Source organism: Mustela nigripes, chromosome 6, assembly GCF_022355385.1.
Source record: "Mustela nigripes isolate SB6536 chromosome 6, MUSNIG.SB6536, whole genome shotgun sequence".
NCBI classification, from domain to species: Eukaryota; Metazoa; Chordata; class Mammalia; order Carnivora; family Mustelidae; genus Mustela; species Mustela nigripes.
In genome coordinates, this window is record NC_081562.1 from 96,647,732 (window position 1) to 96,669,711 (window position 21,980).

The 21,980-nt window shown below is 37.3% G+C and overlaps 1 protein-coding gene and 1 pseudogene across 2 annotated transcripts in view; both read right to left on the reverse strand.

The window, feature by feature from the left end:
- TAFA2 (TAFA chemokine like family member 2) overlaps positions 1-21,980 on the reverse strand; it is a 482,836-nt gene that overhangs the window by 119,869 nt on the left and 340,987 nt on the right. The gene's annotated exons all lie outside the window — the stretch shown is intronic.
- Positions 3,224-3,583, reverse strand: LOC132020798 (ubiquitin-ribosomal protein eL40 fusion protein-like; annotated as a pseudogene).

Below are 21,980 nucleotides of genomic sequence, written 5' to 3' on the forward strand. Positions count from 1 at the left end.
GTGGATATTAATTAATTCTATTTAAAAGAAAAAATGGTCTCATGATACATTTCATTCCTGAGCTGTTTGTTTGATACCTAATGTATCAAGGAGATGAGAATTTAATAGGGATGGACTAAAGTTTAGCATCAAGGAGATGAGAATTTACAAGGAGATGAGAATTTAATAGGGATGAACTAAAGTTTAGCATCATCCTTACCCAAATCTGTATTATACCCAAATCTGCCATTAGTTTGGCTTGAGACATGACGTTGCAAATGCCAAGGAGTCAAAAGTCTACTTCAATGCCATTTCTGGCCTCATTGAACTTGTATGTGATCAATGATCATGTAATGGGTAGATTACCATTTCTAATCACAATATTAGTATAAACCAAAGACAAATCATTTCAATCCACTGTTACTATGTGAATATGTAACTTGGAGGAAGTCTCCTTGGAGGAAGTCTCCTCTCCAAAAAGGAGAGAATTGATTAAACACAAATTGATTAAACACAAATAAAGGAGACTTTATTTCTTACTTAAAATAATTTCAGTCACTAATGCAAATGTATTTTTCTAAGAGTAAAATACTGTAACAATTTATATTGAATAATGAAAGCTGCTAATTTTATGTTGAAAATTATTTTAAAAATCCAAAGAGTTAAACAGAGAAGTACATGTGATTAATAAATATCAAGGAAAAATACATTAGCTAGATATTTTAGAAAGAACTTATCTTCTTGATCCAAAAGTTTTTATGAAATGTAGATAATCATCATCATCATCATCTGAGTAATAAGGTAGAATAGTATGGATGATATTATCATTCTAATCTCTCTAGAATTATTTAGCATATAAACATTGATACCATTAAAAAAACTGTAATTACTTCAAGTCATTTTCCATCCAAACATAAATAACACAGTGTACAAAAAAGAAGAAAGTCTGAGAGGAAAATGTAGTACTCTAAAATAACTTATTCCTCCACTCTACTTCAGTTCATATTCTTTTTTTTTTTAATTTTTTATTTTTTATAAACATATATTTTTATCCCCAGGGGTACAGGTCTGTGAATCACCAGGTTTACACACTTCACAGCACTCACCAAAGCACATACCCTCCCCAATGTCCATAATCCCACCCCCTTCTCCCAAACCCCCTCCCCCCGGCAACCCTCAGTTTGTTTTGTGAGATTAAGAGTCACTTATGGTTTGTCTCCCTCCCAATCCCATCTTGTTTCATTTATTCATATTCTAACAAAAATAGAGTTCAAAAACTTTCAAAAGCACATTTTTGAAAAAAAAATCAAAACAACACAAACACAACCCAACCATGTATGTATTGCAACTGATTGCTATGAATAAAATACTTGTTTAGCTGTAAAAATAAAGTTTAGCTGAATAAAAACTTGTTTTTATGTCCGGTAGAAGTACACTGGATACGTATTTGGCCCACAGAAGCCAAGGCCAAAGTCATATTTCACAATCACAAAATTAAATTCTGAGGTGTGTTCATAAATCTAAAGTTTTATATTGCATAAAACCATTGACACTCACTTATTATAAAGTTAAGATCCTTCTACTGCATGTGAAGCGGACCATGCAGATTTCTGTATGGTCTCAGTATGCATCACCAGATAATGAAGTCTTTTGTGAACAAAGAAGGAGAAAAAAAAAAGAACACTATCTTTGTAGACGAACTGATTTAGTTTTGAATCATTGAGTGACACTAGACAAATGATCTGAATTATTTGAACCCTTTGGATAATAACATGTACTTTGCAGGAGTGAAAGGATTTAAATGGATCACATCTGTAAAGGCCGTAACTCAGTGCTTGGTCTGTACAGATCTGCATTAACTGGTACTTTTCACTTTCTTCTTCCCCTGGCCTGTCCTCAATGTTTGGAATTGCTGTCGGTGTCAGTTTGTGAACTGTACAGAAAAATAGGAACATAGAAATTTGGAAATGAAGGGAATTTTGAGAACATCTACTTTGTTGTTTTCAATTTTTTTTAGCAGCAAAATATAATCCCAAATGGGACCCCAGTATAAAACTGATCAACTCAGAGCTGCTGTGGTTGAAGCAGAGATGGAAGGCCCTGAATCCACATTTACCCTGATCAGACCATCCTGGATCACACCATCCTACAGAATTCCAGACTATTGCAATGGAATGGGAAATCAGAAAGCAAGGGCGCTTCTGAGTAGTGTTTGCCGGCAACTGGTTTTCTTCCAAATTGTGTGCCCTTGCTGAAGTCACTTAATCTCTTTGGGTTATTATTATTATTATTATTATTATTATTATTATTATTAGAAAATAAGATGCTTGAAATATTCCAGGTAAGTGAACCCAGTCCATCTCTTCTCTTTCTTTTAGCACCAAACTTAGGTTAATCTATATAAATAGTTTTATCAAAAGTTGTCAGTTGTGGCAAATTGTATTTTCAAAGATGGTAGTCATGAAATTTCCCTTCCTACATGCCCTTTTGCACTGTGGTCTTGCCACTTGCCAATAAAGAGATGTAATCACTTACCCTACCCCCCACTTTTGAGTCTAATTATCCTACCTCATCTGCACTGGTCATAGTTCATTGCTTGTACCCAACACCATGCAACAACACAATGACACTGTGTGATTTCCCAAGCTGGATCAGAAAGACTATGCAATTTTTATCTGCTTCTCTTGGAAAGCTCACCTACCAGATATTCCCACTCTGGACACTTCCTCTCAGAGACAACCCCAGCATCAACCTGGATTACCCTGTAGGTGCCCTGGTCAATAGTCCCAGCCAAGTCCCATCTCCAAGCTATGCCAGACCAGGCACCAGATAGGAGAACAAAGCCTCCAGATGATTCTAGCCCCAGTCCCTAAGTCACTTGAAGTCAATGGAGTGTTCCCAACCCAAAACCCAAATAAGCCCCATTGTGCCATGTCCAAATTCCTAATCCAAAGAATCCAAGAGCATATTGAAATTATCTTTTTGCCACTAAGTTTGAGGTGGCTGATTATGCAGCAACAGATAACCAGAACATACATAGCTTTATTATTTACTGAACCTAATGTCTTCTGCACATTTTTCATATCCTTAAATCTTACAAGCACCCAGTCTTTAAACCTCCGTCTTACCTTCACATTCCTGACATATTGCATTCTTTTTTTTTTTTTTTCAGTCAATGAAGGGAAAACAGAATCTTGGGGCTTTGGGCAGGAGGCTACCCTACAGAAGAGGTGGTGGAGGAGCCTTATTTAACCTTCTTTTGGGGGCGCAGATTGTTGGTATGGCCGTACTTCTTGGGGCAGATGACAGCGTGGGGGTGCAGGCGAGCACAACACTGGCAGAAGATAAACTTGTCATGGTTGTGTTTCTGGGCCAGTGCATGGAGGGAAGGCTCAACGATGCCTCCCCAGAGCCGAGACACCAAGTGCAGGGTAGACTCTTTCTGGATATTGTAGTCTGACAGAGTGTGGCCATCTTCCAGCTGATACCCGCACAAATCAGATGCTGCAGGTCAGGTGGGATGCCTTTCTCGTCTTGGATTTTGACTTTGACATCACTAGAGGGTGATGGTCTTGCCCATCAGGGTCTTCACAAAAATCTGCATCTCTGTGTCTGTTGGTGTGAATTCGCAAGGCTGCCACAACCAAACCCCTCGGCCACCTCATTGAAGATAAAGTGAAATACTGCATTCTGATTCTCTCCCTACCTCATCTTTTTTGTGGTTCATTTCCTCTAACAAACTCTTGAAAGAAGGCAGTCTTAGAGGTCATTTCTTTAGTCTTCTTCCTATCTCCTCTTGATAAGCTCACCCACTACTAGGGTTTAAATTATCACTTCATTTATTCATTAATAATTCAATAGATATTTATTGTGTACCTAGAAGGTGTGTCAGACACTGTTCTAAAACTGAACATATATAGCTGAACACCAAACAGGTAATATCCTTCCTGCGATGATATGTAAGTTCTAGTAAAAATAGAAAATAATTTGGCATACAATAACATAATAATCCAAGTAGAAACAAGGGATACAAAGAAATATAAAGCAGGTTGAAAAGGACAGAGAGTTACTATTTTTATATAGAGTGGTAGTGGAAGACATTTTTAATAGGATGTATTTAATCACAGACCTACATAAAATGAGGGATCCAGTCTTATTCATATTGAGAGATCATTCCAGGAAGAGGTCTATGACCAGAGTGTTCAAAAATAACAAGAAGGCAGGAATAGCTGGAATAGAGTGAGGAAGTAGGACAGTAGCAGAAGATGTAACTAGAGTTATCCAGGAAGCAGACTAAATGAGATCTTTTGGCTATCACAAAGGCTTTAGATTTTATTCTGAGTAAGATGATGTGTGAAACATTAAATATATTCATGAATCTTCAGCTTCTCTCTCCTTTTTGGGTCACAGAAAATATTCTTCTCAGTTGTGCAAGACCTTTTGACCAGGTGTGGCCAATGAAATATGAGTGAGAGAAACAGGTTATATTTCAGCTGAGACCAGAAAAATGTCATGCAGGATCTTTGAGCCTCTCTTCTCACCTGCCTAAGCCACCAACGTGGCTACAAGTTCCAGGTGGTTGAACTACAAGGTAAAGTCTCTGTTGGCTTGGGTCCCTGAGGAACTATTGGTTAAAGAGATCACCATTCCAGTCCCCAGCCAGACGTACAGTGGACATGGTATATGAGTGACAATATTTGGCAGGGGCAAGGGTCTAATCACTGGGATGTATTTCTGTAGTATAATCTGGCCTACCCTATGGATGGAAGGTGCAGGAGAGCTTGAGGGGTAACTCTATGGTTTATATTCCAAAAAGCTCATAGCAGCCACTGTGTGGAGAACAGACTATAGGGCAAAAGAATGAAATCAGAAAGACTAGTGAGAGTCAATGGCTCTAGTCTGGGAGAGAGATGATAGTGATGTGGATTAAGGTGGTAACTAAGATGACTATTGTCCAAATTAGGTCACCTTTGAGAGGAAAAGGGAATGCTATTAACCCATCATGAACTAAGAATGCCTTGGGAAAATCAAATGGTAGCTGTACAGGTAATGAAAACTTAAAAAAAAAAAAAAAAGAATATAAGAATATATTTTGAAGATGTCAACAGGACATGGTGATGAATTGAAAGTTGAATGTGAGAGAAAGAGAAGTGTCAAGGATCATTCCAAGAATTGTTCTGGGCGAATGGAGACGGGGAAGACTGAGCAAAGAGGAGTTTTGGGGCAAGAGTTGGGAAGTCAAACTATGATATTAGAAAAATTAGGTGTGAGATGCATGTTAGATATAAATGGGAGATGTCACCTTAAGAGTTAGATCTATGACTATGTAAATAAGGGGGAAAGTTGGGGCTAGATAAAAATTTTTTTGGAAGTCATGAGTATATAAATACTATTCAAAGCCATGGGACTGGCTGACCACATTGTGGGACTACAGACAAACAAAAGAGGAGATCCAAGTACTAAGTGAGAAAATGAGGAGGATTCTTCAAGGAAATGGAGAAAAGATGGCAAGGGAAGTTAGAGGAGAACCAAGAAAGAAAGGGTATCCAAGAAAAATAAATAAGGAAACATCTTAATAGAACATGTGCTCTGTGTCAATATCTGCTGTAATGTCCAATAAAGTGAGTGCTGGGAATATACTATCAGTTTTAGCAACATGAAGATCCTTGGTGACCTTGACAAGAGCAGATTTAAAAGACTGATGGGAACCAAGACCTGAATGAAGTGGTTAAAAGAGAAAACAGAAAGATAAAATGTAGAGCCAGCACATTCAAACTCCTTGAAGGAATTTTGCTCTAATTTGGAGCGAATAAATGAAGCAGCAAGTGAACGTGGGATGTGGGGAAATAAATGTGTATTTATGTTAATAAGAATTATCCAATAGAAAGGAAATAGTTGATGATGCAGGGGAGAAAAATAAAAAATAACAAAGAAGACCTTGAGTTAGTAAGAGAGGATTTATCTAGTATTTATACACAGAGAGTTAGGGACTCTCTGGTCCATGGATGGATGTTCATCTGCTCTAGCAGAAGAGAAAAAATTGTTTTTATTTTCTGGAGAAAAAAAAAAAGAACAAAGTCAACACCTAAAGATCATGAGGTAAGAAGATGAAGACCATTCAGAAAGAAAGAGAAATTGTGAAATAGTTGTATTAGTAGACAGGTGAATTAACTACGGTAGCCTGGTTGCATAATACAATCACTTGGGGGGAGTCTTTACTTCCTATCAACACCGACACTCCACCCCAGAACAATTATACCAGATCTTCTGGGATTGGGACCAGGGCATAGTTGATGTTTATGAGCCAACAATGAGATTAATTACAACTATGTCTTAATTAATTTCATAACCATGAATTTAAAGGCAGCATGGTTCTTCCTACCTACCCTCAGGAGGTGTTCAAATTTATATTCCTGATTCTCAGGCAAGAACATCACTCTTAATCTCTCCTCAATCTTCAGTGAATCTCTATCACACCTATCCAGTAAAGTCACATCCCTCTGGCATAGCACAAGATCCTTTATATAATAACCCAAACTACCTTTTTGAATTTGTCTTCATCTATAGAGTTGCAGAACTCTCTTCCTCAAATAAACTGGGGTGACTCACTACAAACATCACACAAACCTCCACACTTCCTTGGATTTCATTATGCTGTTGTTCTCCACCCACAGCTCCAACTTCAATGATCTCAAACTGGGCTGTGCACCAGAATAATTGGGAGAGGTCTAAAATACACATGCTATAGCTCTGTTGCAAGATCTAGGGTCAAGCCTAGAGATTCTTCATTATTAGTAAATTTCCCATGTGATTCTTACACAGTCAAGGTTGGTCCCTACACCAAGGATGGAAATCATTGCACTTACTGAAGCTGTTAAAATTCTGCTTATCTTTCAAGACCCAGAGATATCCCTTTACCATAATCCCTTCTCGCTGAAATTTACTGCTCCCTTTTCTCACTTACAGTGTTTATTTCACATGCCAAACACAGATCTAAATACTTTCATACACATTATCTCACTTAAGTCTCACAAGCACCATGAATCAACATAGCTTAGATATGGCTTTTGCCCTATTTCATCATTTTGCTCCCGGGTCCAACTGTGGACATGTGTCTATATTCCAGAGATCTGCTACTTCTTCCTCTTCAAGAGAAATGAGAATTTGGCCGCAAGAGCAGGAAATCAGTAAGATCAATAGCATCAGGCTGTCTGGTGCTGTGGGTTGCTACTGGATTCCTTACCTGCACATTAGCTCTTATTTCTGCTATGAATAAACCCTCTGATTCACAATGTTGACCTTAGCCTGACCCAATGACATTGGCTTCTGCAAAGGGAAATCTGGCAGACTGACAGGGCCTTCAGGCCAGTCTGCAGCTCCATTTGCAACAGAGCACACCCGCAGGTGATAAGTCTCTTTACGGTTGTGTACTGACTCAGTATACAGGGATTTGTACAATGTTTTGCCAAGAGGTCAGTACATGTTTTTCCACATCCCTTCCTGGGAAAACATCAACTCATGGGGGACTATCCTAATTAGATCACTTCAAACCATGCACAAACCCTGCAGATAAAAATAAGTGGGAAAGGGACACCTGCATGGCTGAGTGAGTTAAGCCTCTGCCTTAAGCCCAGGTCACGATCCCATCAGGATCCTGGGATCTAGCCCTGCATCAGGTTCTCTGCTTAATGGGGAGCCTGCTTCCCCCTGCCTCTCTCTGTCTACTTGTCATCCCTCTCTCTCTCTCAAATAAATAAATAAAATATTTTAAAAACGTAAGTGGAAAAAGCTGCAAGAACTATCTAGCTTTAAAACCATACCAACAGTTGATTTAATCATTTGACTGTTCTTTCTGGATGAAATGACAGCCATTTCTCTTTATTATCATTCTCTATTCAATGAAATCAATAATACTATGTAACTTATTGAAGCCACAGCAATTATTCCTTACGTCAAATCATGTAATTTATTTCTGTCATGGTTCTAGTCACTCCAAACTTAATTTTTGGAACACAATCTTTTTTTTTTCCTGTCACTTTGTTAATTTTTCTTTCTCTGTGACTGAGATCCTCCATAATTGCTTTTGTTGTCTCAGCTGCTCTGTTTTGACTGTTTTCTGCATTTCTAACTAAATGCTAATCCATTTCCTCCCTTTGCCTGAGGAAAAAAAAATCAGTTCTACCCCCAAACTACTTTCTTCTTCTGACTATAAAATAATACATAAAACCTGTGAACAGGTCTCAAAAAGAAAATTAAAATTACACACAATCTAGACGAGCCACTGTTAACAGTAATGTTTTTCATTCTAGGCTTTGATATATACAGATTTAAATAACTGTTTGTCAGAATTAGAATAATGTTATATACAATTTTCAATGTAATTTAAAATATATACATATGATCATTTTCCATGTTCTTTGAAAAAGAGACTTTAATAAATTAAAAAACAAATTATTTTTAATGATGGCATAATATTTTACCAGATGCTACCACAATTAATTTATGTTTATGCCATAGCATATTTAGGATATTTTCCATCTTTTACAAACAGTGCTTCAGTGAGTAAGCCTATAGCTATCTTTAAACTGTCAAAAAAAACTTTCAATAAACATTTTAAAACACAGATCTCTGCCACAGGTCTGAATTTTTCCTAATAGATCTCTGCCAGGGGTCTGAATTTTTCCTAAGACAGATTTATAGGAGTGAAATATTACTGAAAGAAAGAGCACAAATATTCCGTTTCCTTTCTTCATTCAGCCCAAAACAGGTAAACACCTATTAAGTGCCAGACCCTGTTACAGGCTCAAGAAATAGAGCTATGGACGAGATGGGGCACCCCTCCTGAAGGGGTCCATAGTTCAGTAGGAGACAGAGTCAACTGAAGGACTGCACTTAGCATCTTCAGTACTGAAATGATAGTAGGTACAACAGATGTTCCCTTAACTCACTTCCACTTAGACAACTCTGGATTATCTGGTGTCTTCCATTCCTAGCCTCTGGTAAATGGGTTCATCAACACCAAGTGTGCATAGTCTTAGTTTATGGCTACTTGCTCCTACTGGTTAAATTGAGTACCTATCAGAAATCACTTGCATGTGTCCCCAAACACATACCAGTCGTACATGCCACTGCACTTCCGTCATTTAATTAACTAATATAAAAGCTGATGCTATATGAATGTGAAAAGTTGTGGTTAGATTCAAGAAAGACAAGTTACTAAAAATGTATTTCTGAGGAGTTAAGTGTGAGTGAAAGAAATTTTTTTAAGAGATTAGTGAAGATAATGTCTAGAAGTTTCCACAGACTGATTATTCTGCAAATGCTTTAGATTCTTGAATCCTGACCTGGAAATTTAGAGGATACACTGTGAGTGTTGTTTACACACGGAAGATAAGAGAAAACTCTATTTAGAGAACTCATCTCAAAGAAAAGGCCTTAGCCCTCTCTAAAATTTGGGTGAATTAATATGGATTTTTGCCATTTTTAAATTTTATCATTTCCTCCTTAAGCCAGCTGTTGGGCTAACTAACCACTGCTGGGCTCAGTGACACTGAATAAATAAACTATTCCTTAACAAAAATGAAGTTCTTACAAAATAGCACCAAATAGCTTCTTGGAAATTTATAGAAATATAGAAATTTATAGAAATATAGAAAATTCTAATATATAGGAAACCTATTCTAATTATATTCCTCAAAACTGGTTTAAAAGTGCCTTTTACCATAATTAACTACCATTAAATATTCAGAATCTTTGCTAACTGTATATATGTAATATATATAATATACTATATATACATAACATATAATTATAATTATTGTTATATCATTGTATTATATATATCACTGTTATTCTTTTAACAAAGTAACAGTTAAAGAAACAGTTATATTTATATGTTTACTGGGAATTTGTATTCTGTCCTTTGTGAACTTCCTACTAATCCAGACAAGTATATGCAGGATTTTTTTCCCCCCCTTATTGACTTATAAGAGATTCTTAATATATTAAGCTATTCCTCCTTAGGTCATAAATATTGTTGAAGTCTGTTTCATGTATTTAAAGCTTATTTGTGGTTTCTTTTTTTTACTGACCAAAGTTTTCACTGTTCATGTAGTCAAACCCACTATTCTTTATCTTTCATGTCTAAACTTCCTCTACCTTATCTGTATCTTGTGAGTTATGTAACTATGAACATATTTTATAGGGACAACAAGCAATATTCTTTTTTTTTTTTTTTTTTTTAGTTGTGGAGGGACAGGGAAGAGAAAGAAAGAGAATCTTAAGCAGACTCCATGCCCAGCATCAAGTTTGATGTGAGGCTTGATCTCACGATCCTGAGATCATGACCTGAGCCAAAATCAGGAGTGAGACACTTAACCAACTGAGCCATCCAGGTGCCCAGGGATGGCAACCAATATCTCAGAGTCATTTAATTTTTTTTCTTTTATAACTATTTGAGTTTTCAAAAATCAAAGATTACGTGGTATACCTTCTTATGTCCACATGAGATTCCTTCTCCAATCTTTAGCAACCTCCTTTCAAGGATAAAAATGAATGTTGTTCTTTATTCACATCATAATGTTAACCTATTGGTGCTACCTTAACAGTTACATAAATTGCAAAGAACTTCTGGTACACAGTTAGAGTATTTAAATATGAGCCATACTCTTGATATAGATGGTGTGTATATTATATGAAATCCACTAATATTCCTGTGACTATTTGGAATCGTTGGGCATGTCCTTTCCTATACATCACTTGTATGTCTGATTTGCTAGGTTTGAAATTTTGTGACTCAGTCCAGGAATTCATTCCTATATTCAATAACTCATAATCAGACATGTACTTTTAGCAAGACTTTGTGCTAATTGCTGAAAATAACACAGAACAAATAGACATGGTTGCTGCATTCCTGAAGCTTGCATTTTAGTGGGGAGGAAAGACGGTAAACAAATTAAGCCAATAAAAAAGTAATTAAAATTTTAATAGGCGTATGAAAAAGTAAAAAGTGTTTCACAAGCCTGTAATTAGGGTTCTTTGAGGAAATGATATCAGAAACGAGTACTGAAGGATTGGAAATAATTAGCCAGTGGAGTAGACAACACTGGGGTTGTCTGGGTGGCTCACAAAATCTGGAAAAGTACCCTGTGCTGCCACATCTGTTTTACATGAGTTTAGCTCACAACCTGAGCTGACTAAAGCAGGCACAAACACTTGACCTACGGTAAGCCTATTCTAGGGACTAAACCTAAGAGAAGAAAATCAATGCCTTGCAGCTTGTAAGAATAGTCAACACAGGCAGGAGACTCCACACACAGGTGTGGCTCTCTGTTCTTCACACATAAAGGAAGTTGTGGAGGAAGAAAATACAGTCTGTATCAGAGAGGGAAGAGCAGGCTAGCAGACGGGTCAGACAGGTGAATACAGGCAGCAATTAAATTCTTATGCCAATTGTTCCCAAGGCCCAATGACCCTACTCTTCATACAGTCTTGTGAGATACTGTAGCATGCTTCCAATGAATCCTTTTTCCAAAGCTTATTGCATATGAATTTCTGGAACTTCTTATTGCATATGAATTTCTGGAATTTCAGGAACTTTCAACCCAAAACATGCTAATTCACATAAGCAGGTAAAAGGGGGCAGTATATTCCAGAAAGGGAATACAACATCTGCCAAGGCTCAAGGCAGACAGGTGATTGACACATAGAAAAAAATCCTTCAAGATGGAAATAAAAACTATCTGAGATGAGAGTAGTCAGGTAGGAAGAGCTGGAATCATTTGGGGCCTAATGGGCCACGCACAGGATTTGGGATGTAACTTACAAGCAATTGTTATATTATTCCTACTGATGCAGAAAGAGAAGCAAACAAACAAACAAAAAGCAACTTAACAATTGAAAATATCTGTTCTTCCCAGACATTTTTTAATAGTTTCAGCATACATTTTTGAGAATCTATTATATAGAAGGTGATACAAAATTGCCTCAGGGAGCGGGGACAACAGAGAGAAGGATAGGCATTGGATTTCCCAGAAAACATTATATAAAAGTGTATTTTCCAATAGTTTAGAAGAAAGAGAAAGTTTGTATAGATTAAGAAGAGTAACTTCAGAGCAGTGATTCCCAACTGGGAGAAATCCACCTCTCACCCTCCAGGGACACTAGGCAATGTGTGAATACATTTTCTGGTTGTCACAGCTGAGGCAGTGGGCTGCTTGTATTTGAGGGATGGAGATCAGGAACACTGCTAAAATCCTACAGTGCATGGGACAACACAGAATCATCTACCCTCAATATCAGTAGGGCAAAGGTTGAAAAATCCTGCATTGAAGGGTACAGGTATTATCAAAGCTATTATATAAGAAGACAAAGTAGTAAAGAGTAGACTCTTCACTTGGGATTGGTGCCAAATGTTAAAACCTGTCTATGCCATTAAGGCCTGAAGTAGGCAATTGTTTGTCCTCTAGAAACTTACAGTCTAGGGGCACTTGGATGGCTCAGTACTTTGAGCAAATGACTCTTGATTTCAGCTCAGGTCGTGATCTTGGGGTTGTGAGGTGGAGCCCCGAGTTAGGCTCCACATTGCACAGTGAAGCCTGCCTAGGATTCTCCCTCTCCCTCTGCCCCTCTCCACCCCACCTCTCTCTCTAGAAAAAATAAAATAAATGATATATTTTTTAAAAAGGATCCTCTGTCTCCCTCTGTCACTACCCCCACCACACATGTGTGCTCCCCCCCCAAGAAAAAAAAAAGAAGAAGAAAGGACATTTACAGTCTAGTGGGGGACATAGGCCAGAAAGACAGGAAGTGAGCAATTCTGTCAATACTAAGATAGAGGAGCATATGTTCTTATAAAACAGTGAAGTGAATATCTACCCCAGTCTGGGGAGATCAAGGAAAACTTTTGTAGAGAAGAGAGGTCTTAGATGCTGCCTAAGATAGTAAGAGAAGAATCAGAGTCAGTATCAGGAGAATGAGGTGGAATTAGCCAGGTAAAGTTGACACTGACATGGGGAAAAAATTTCAAATGGTAAGAGCCTTATACGCAAATATTGGGAGTCATGATTCAAAGATCTGGAGCTGTGAAAGCCTATGAAATGCCCATGGGGCTCAGGTTCTCAGGATCTCTGAAGCAGAGAGCCCCAGAAGTGGCAAGGCTAATAGAGATCATGCTGGAGGGGTAAGTTCTTGCTGTACTGGGAGCAGCAGTAATTCCAAACTGAATGCAGGGCTGCACTAGTCGAGTTAACAAAGCAGAGTTCTGACTTGGTATATTGTGAAGTGGGAAGCAGTGGCATTTTGAGGTTAATTCTGACTTAATATGCTTCAAGTCTATTTTTATATATGTGCCTGTAGTGCCTCAGTTCTGTATTTCACTGTGCCTGGATATTTATATCAGGAGTGTGATAAATCAGTGATAATGTTATTTGGCATGTTTCACAACCAGTCAGTTTGACTGACACAAGGAATCAACCTTGCATATTTTAAAACTGCTTAAATTTACTTTGGTTATAAGGTTGTATATATTAAACATACACCTCCATTGTTCCTTGACAAACCTTCCTTTAATTTTATATACATGTTAATTTATAATACATACTATTCAACCAAAGAGCAGACAATAAGCCGCTCACATTCTAGGAAGCCTTACTAAAGGGATTGGTTAAGAGATGACAGAACGAATGAGCCAGCTGAAAAATCTCAGGTAGAGAGCAAAACAATTTGCTATCAGTTGCCAAGGAATTACATATGTTTCCAAGGTAACTCCCAACACAGCTTGTTGTCTTCGGTATCTATTATACTTTGGAAAATTTTCAGGCTTGTTTCCTTTTCTTAAAGGTCTTTTACTCTTTTAAATACTGAAGATCTTCAGTTAAACAAAGCATTTACTACTTTTACAACCAGTCTCCTAGTAAAGGAGCAAAGGAAAACAATGATGTCTCTTTCCTATAGGGTTTTATTTCGGTTTCTCTTCTGAGAATATCGTATCAAGACAGTGGGAAGGTAAAAATGGTGGCAGACAGACCCTTGAGGGATCAGAAGCAAGAGTAATGAGGGAAATTTAGAGATTAGGTAAGGGCAAGTCCAGCAGTCAGAAGCCAAAAGTTATAGAGATGTCTGAAACCGACGCTAAGCATGGTCAACCGTCAATATCAAAGAGTCAAGATACCAGATATAAAAAATACCTTATACTGGCCAAAACCTCTTCCCATTTAATTCAGGAGACTGATGGAGTCCCTAATACACACAGGGCACTATGCATACCCATGTATCCTGCTGGAACAAGGATCAACACTAGCGAGAGGTCAACCCACAGTTGGCTTGTACCAGTAGGGGAGCCCCAGTATAAAGGTAGCCCATGGATCTGCCAAGGGATAGCGTGCAACCATATTGAAAGCAGTTGCTGTCAGAAGAGTGGCATTACCCTACACACTACATCAGAGGTGCTCTCCCTTTATTCAAGATCAAAAGAGTCTACATCAGCTTTCTTCCCCCCCCCCACCCCCCACAAAAAAGGGTATTTTAGAAGAGCCTGTCTCAAACCAGTACATTTCTTAAGGATGAGGCTGATCGGACAAGAAGATAGAAAGTTAAAAGTCAACTGGCTGATTCAATTAGGATATCCAAATTGGTCAAGAGAAATGATACAGAGAGGTGGAAGGCCAAAGAGAGCCCAGGTAAGCCAAGTCATGATCTGAGTTCCTTGGTCGGTGCCAGATACAGTTTAAGCTTTAAAAAAAACTAGCAGGAGAGGGGCACCTGGGTGGCTCGGTGGGTTAAAGCCTCTGCCTTCGGCTCGGGTCATGATCCCAGGGTCCTAGAATCGAGCCCCGCGTTGGGCTCTCTGCTCAGCGGGGAGCCTGCCTCCCTTCCTCTCTCTCTGCCTGCCTCTCTGCCTACTTGTGATCTCTGTCAAGTGAATAAATAAAATCTTAAAAAAAAAAAAAAAAAAAAGAAAAAGAAAAGAAAGAAAGAAAACTATCAGGAGATTTTAATGGCACAGTCTTGATTGGTAATCTTTTTTTTTTCTTTTTGTTCATAGTTCAAAGGTATATAGAAAATAATTATGCTTAGCAGTAGATCATGAGTCTTCTTAGTCACTTACATAGATTCACTAAGTACACAGGGATAGCAAAACAGGATAGAAAGAAGAAAGGAAAATATGGTTTGTTTTGTTCAATCAAAGGGCTCCTCAAAGATGGGGCAACTTGTTCTTTATTTTGGGGAGATCAAAATATTGAGTGCAACTAGATGCTTTCATTCTAAAGGCAGATGCTATTTCAGCACAACAGTGCATTATTTATTTATTTATTTATTTTAAGTTGAACTATGTTGTTCTTGAAAATGTCAGGTACAAATCCTCTGAAATGCCTGACCTTTTCAATTTCCAAACAATGGATCACATAAGTCTGTATGAAGAATAAGAGGGCAAGTTAGGAACCTGCGTTTATTCAGGTTTGTGAGGTTTTTATAATGAGCCCATTTAAAGGATACTCATGCCAAGGCCCAATGGACTCAAGTGAAATACTGTCCAGAAGTCAAACTAAAACATATATTCTAGGGCAGGAAAATTTGGAGGATACTCAATTTTCCAAAAACCTCCAAGTATGAGAAGCCCTAATTATAGGATATTTTAATTTCTTCTAAAATGAAAAATTTAGCAGCCACAGGGTGAATATTGGAGCAAACCAAGGAGCTAGTCAACATTAAGGCAGACATCTTTCTCTTTGAAATGTCCTACACAGATTATATTTAAACTTCAGCCACAGTTACTTAAGACATCTTTCTAAGGAATTTTCACTTGATATTGAAACGTACTTTTCTCAGATTCAGTGTGTAGCTGCATCAGATGTTGTATAAACTTGAGAGCTCATGGGTGGCCATATACACCTGGAGAAGAAAAGTAGGTTCCCAGAAGGAAGAAGGAACCAGACACACAGAGGAGGGCTGACATTAATCCCCGTGTGAAGACAAAGATTAAGGGAATGTCTGCCTTTGTACTGTCAAGCCTTGCAGGAGACTGGAGACTAACTTTGTAACAAAATTTACCTCAAATGAGGAAAAGAGGGCAATCATGAAAGTTTATTTCTGTGAAATCTGTTCTCTCTGTAACTACAGATCAGAGACGCCTGAGTCAGATAAAGAAATTATTTCTTTGTTTGCTGAATTACTCTACTATACTCTGTTCTTAAAACAAAGTTGGTATACTATTTAGGAAGCACTGGGACTCAAGAAAATGGGAAAATTATATTTAAGGGGAGGTGGAAAAGTAGGGTTGACCGAACAATCACATAAAAGCAATAGAAAAATATTCAGAGCACTGTATTTCCCATTTATTCTGCTTTGAACAGTTCACAGCCCATAATTAGCACATTCTATAATACATAGAGGTAAGTCCTCAAAGGATCATAAAGAAAAGAGTTTGTTTTAAAGATTAGTTGAAAAAGTTGGGGGATGTTAATTCTAAAGGAGAGATGATAGATGTCTGAGATATTTAAAGGACCATTACACAGAAGGAATAGTCATGTAATGCCTCGTTATCTGTTTTCAATTGCAATTATGCAGCAGATGTTTTTACTTCTAGTTTTCAAAGTAGATACAGGCATATCACATAAATAGGTAAGCAAATGTATAAATACATAAAGATATAAGACAGAACTTTCAAAGAAATTCAAATAATTTGATGGCTCAAGAAACAAAGTGGGTGAACTTTGAAATTGTGAAGCAAGCTGTGATAATACACAGAAAAAGCTGAAGACTGGTCAAGAGTGCTAGAGAAGAGATTGACAGCACTGTATTAGTACTTAGAATATATGACCTCTACATTTTCAATGCTGAAATTCTGGGTCAATTGTTTACCTGGGAAAAGAAAATAATGTTAATAACAATATATACATAGCTTTTAAGAGATAATTCCAAAAATATTTAGTAATTTATGCAGAAATGTAGATCATTGAGACAAGTTGTAATTTACAAGATGAGAATTTTATAAATTTGTACTTTCTCATTATTCATGTAATACTTTCTTCCATGGAACAGCCAAATGAGATTCCCTAAGAATTTCATTTTAAATTGCTTTGACATTTTAGCCAATAAGGAAATACTTTAGCCTTGACTGACACTGAGTAGCAAACATCTCCTGTTTGAAAAAAGATTTTTATCTAAGTTGTTTTCCACAAAATATTTCAAAGAATTTACTGCACGAATAAAAACTGGTCACATATAGTTTCAATGTTTCAGTATTCAGAACTGAATATGGAGTCATTTGTAGAAACCAAAGAAAAGTTTGCTTTCTTGTTACAAGAGTGCCAAAACCCCCCAGCATTTTCTCATCTTTTCAAATGGCTTTTATTTCTCTGAGATACAGAAATTTATACCAAATCTTTATTATTTGGGTTAAAATGGATCATTTTTATAGGAACTAGGTTTTAAAGCTCATTACACCCAAAGATTTTCATTATGATCTAATTTGAAATGAAAGTAAACAGAAATAATAATTTTGTTCTGCTAAAAGCAGTCCTTATGCTTTAATAAAATATCACAAATCACAATTACAGAGAAGTAACAAATTGACTAAAGAACAGGATTCATGAACAATTACCAGCCATGTGAAAATCTATTATTAGTTTCAGAAAATCATCTCTATGAGGAATAACCAGCTATTTTCTCATCCCTAAATTGTATATTTTTGCCTTCCTTAAAAACAATTCACAAAGTCAACTCAACCTACAGTATCACGAAACTTAGAAATATATATATAGTATACATTTATATGTTAATATACATACAGACAACCTCAAAGAACATTCCTATCATGTTGAGCTCAGGACCTGCTACAGAAATGAGTTAAAGTCATAAGGAATTAAACATAATGAAATGGTCTGTTTGATATGGCAACTATGGGTTCCTGGGGGGCGGGGGGGAAGGGAGGAGCAGAGAGCAAAGATATTTCATGAAGAGAAGAAAAACAAATTATAAACTGAGAAGTTTGCTAGGCAATTAGTTGAGTTGTTATTTTAAATCTCTGGTGTCTGAGAGAGCTCCAGTCTGTTCATGTCCACAGCAGCTTTGGCACTAACAAAAAATGGTGACACAGGACATCATTCAGCAAGACTACAGAATTCTTTTTTTTTTTTTTTTTAAGATCTTATTTATTCATTTGACAGAGAGAGAAGGATCACAAGCAGGCAGAGGCAGGCAGAGAGAGAGAGTGAAGCTGGTTCCCCGCTGGGCAGAGAGCCCGATGTGGGGCTCGATCCCAGGACCCTAAGACCATGACCTGAGCTGAAAGCAGAGGCTTACCCCACTGAGCCACCCAGGTGTCCCAAGATTACAGAATTCTTAATATAAATTTGAATTTACATTATTAATCATTTTTCCCTATGTTCCCTTGTTTACTCAGTCAGAGATACTGTCTCTCAATAAAAGAAAAAGCATACAGAGACACCACATATGCCCAGGAGCTTAATCACCTCCAGATTCTAGATCCTAATTTCCAAACCCAAAACTTCTCATTGCCTTAGAGGGTGCAAACAAAGGACACAGAGAACTGACAACATTGCAGCACATGAGACACCGTGGCTCCATAATCAACCTCTGATTTACTAATAATTTCTTTAGCACAGAAATTTTATCCATGAGGAGTTGCTATTAGGACTTTGAAAGAAGCCAGATTTGAAACGTTAAAGAAAATCCCCTAGAGAACCGAGATAGGTCAGTATCCCCCTGGAAAGATCACTCATTTTCCAAGGAGAGTATCTTAGGATTTGGAATTAAAACTTCATATTCTAAAGTTCCCCAGTGTGTCTGGGAAGCATAAGCAATCATCTGATAACTCAAAAGTCTAAAGCCCTTTGCCACTAGCACTCATGTAAACGATCCACAAAACAAGATTCTATAAAAAGACAAAAACAGGGGCGCCTGGGTGGCTCAGTGGGTTAAAGCCTCTGCCTTCGGGCTCAGGTCATGATCCCAGGATCCTGGGATCAAGCCCCACACTGGGCTCTCTGCTCAGCAGGGAAGCCTGCTTGTCCCTCTCTCTCTGCCTGCCTCTCTGCCTACTTGTGATCTCTGCCAAATAAATTAAAAAAAATCTTAAAAAAAAAATACAAAAACACAACATACCATATGGATAGAACCTAGGATGTTCCTATTGACAGAATAAATGCTTGCCTAACCTCATTTTAGAAGGCCATAATTCCTTCATTAGCATTTCAATGCAGTGTTTGTGTTGAACTAGTCAAAGAATTCATTGTATAATATAAGCTTTTCTTCATGTTCATGTTATTGAAAATACTATCAATCAATGTTTTGAAATAAAATAGGGGCACTTGGGTGGCTCAGTTGGTTAGGCATCTGCCTAGCTCAGGTCGTGATCCCAGAGTCCTGGGATCCAAGCCCTGTATCAGGCTCCCTGTTGGGTGGGGAGTCTGCTTGTCCCTCCCGCTCTGCTCTCCTCATTCTCTCTCTGTCAGTCTCTGTCTCTCTCTCAAATAAATAAAAACTTTTTTACAAAGGATAAAAATAATACATTTAGAGCCCAGATTGGGAGTCAAGACTCTTTGAAATATGAAACTTTGGCTAAAGAACAACAAAGGGAATCTTGAAAAACAGCAATTCTTGGCCAGATCAGTAGTAATATCCTAGCGTATCTTCATAGGTGCTGTCACTGCATGTCTGATATACCAGAGGGAAAGACTTCTTCCTATACATATCAGTGTATTACAAATATTGTTGTGGCTTGACATATCATATTCCTTAGCATACTTTCTTCAAGTTATTAAAATTTGGGGCTCAATTTTTCTTTTGATCAAATATACATACTCACTTCCAACAGCATTTTCTAAATGATTAGATCCAAGTTCAAAACAATTCTGAAAGATGAGTGGGAATTATTCTATTACTTCTCCCAAGGTGATAATTTCATAGAAGTTCATGACTTATTTGAGAGCTTTGTACTCTGATAAAAGAAAATCTTAACCCCAAAACAAATTCAAGTAAGAAAACCATAAAGGATAACTGTTTTTAATGTTTCTATGATATAAAGGTTGACTTTGTTAGAGCTATAGTCTTTGTTCATATAACCTGAATATTATTTCAGTTAAAACAAAAAATTGGTTTGTGGTTAAATGAGAGCTCTAATTACAACCTAAAACAATCCCCCGACAGAGACAGGTCGGAGAATGGCAGTCACATTTTTTTTTAATTTTTTATTTTTTATAAACATATATTTTTATGACAGTCACATTTTGATAGAGATAGTTAATGTCCTCAATAAAAATACAGAGATTCCAGCAACCATTAGTCAAAGAGGTAAAAGTTCTACAATTTCAAATTCCAAGCTGTTATTTCAGAAAAACTGAAAACTCCAGTTCATCTCCCAGGGGTGTGTCATGAAACAAGTTGTTTTGTGATCAAAGCTTGCAGCCATCCCTTCCTTTTTACTTCCTACACAGATTTCTCATCCTTCCCTTAGCTGCAGTCTCACCACCTACACTTTGCCTCCCAGACAAGTCTTTTACTCATGCATGAACATATCAGCCATCTCCTATTTACGTGGACACCTTCAGGTTGACAGATATGTGCACTTTCTAGTAGTTGCGCTTTTTGCTAACATTAATATGAACCTGTCTCTATCATCTCTTCTGCTGTTGCTATTAATACACGTGCACATGCTTTGTCCTTAACTTTCTATGAATAGATAAGATTTTATTAAATACTCATGGTGTTCCTACTTTCATTACACCAAAGTGTTTTTCTTTTAGTTGATGAGTTACTAGAGAGCACAATGATTTAATTCATTGTGATGATCTCCTGGTGCCTAAGTAGTATCTGGTATATAATGACTGCTCAACACATGTTTGTTGAATGACTGAATGATAAATAATTTACTGAGAAACAAAATGTTTGGAAGAAAAAAACAATCAGAATTTGATATTATTTCCGAAACTTAATTGTCTTCAATATTTGATATGTATAAATTACTTAGCAAAAAACCCATTATGTATAAAATATGTAAGACAAATATGTTGGGATATAATTACATGTCAACATGATTGACCTAGAAAGAATGAAATTTCTTCACTGTTTATTTAAATGACCTCATTTACAAAATTCATGTAACAAATTTTAGGAATATATAAATGGCAAAGAAACAGAGTGCTTCACCTGTCTTTGATCTAAATGTCTGGCTGGCACCAGCAATCTGGAGGAGTATTTCCTACAGTGTTTTGTATCAATGTTAGGGTACCATATCTTTGTCAGGAAACAAATACAACAGGGTGATTTTTCTGAAGTAACATCTGTTTTGAGATAAGACATTAACAAAGTTAGAAAATAACACATAAGCTAAATATACTACATAAATAACATAATTACTTATTAGTATATTTTCTCCTAATAGTGGATTCATTCTATTAGTGAAGCTGTCACTTTAACCTAAACTTGATTTTCACTTCTTTTTTTTTTTTTTAAAGATATTATTTATTTATCTGACAGACAGAGATCACAAGCAGGCAGAGAAGCAGGCAGAGAGAGAGGAGGAAGCAGGCTCCCCACTAAGCAGAGAGCCTGATGCGGGGCTTGATCCCAGGACTCTGGGATCATGACCTGAGTCGAAGGCAGAGGCTTTAACCCACTGAGCCACCCAGGTGCCCCATGATTTTCATTTCATTTTTACTGCAGTTTTTTTTTTTTTTCTTGTTTCTCTTTTTAATATAATTTTTTATTTTTTATAAACATATATTTTTATCCCCAGGGGTACAGGTCTGTGAATCACCAGGTTTACACACTTCACAGCACTCACCAAAACACATACCCTCCCCAATGTCCATAATACCACCCCCTTCTCCCAAACCCCCTCCCCGCAGCGACCCTCAGTTTGTTTTGTGAGATTAAGAGTCACTTATGGTTTGTCTCCCTCCCAATCCCATCTTCTTTCATTTATTCTTCTCTTACCCACTTAAGCCCCCATGTTGCATCACCACTTCCTCATATCAGGG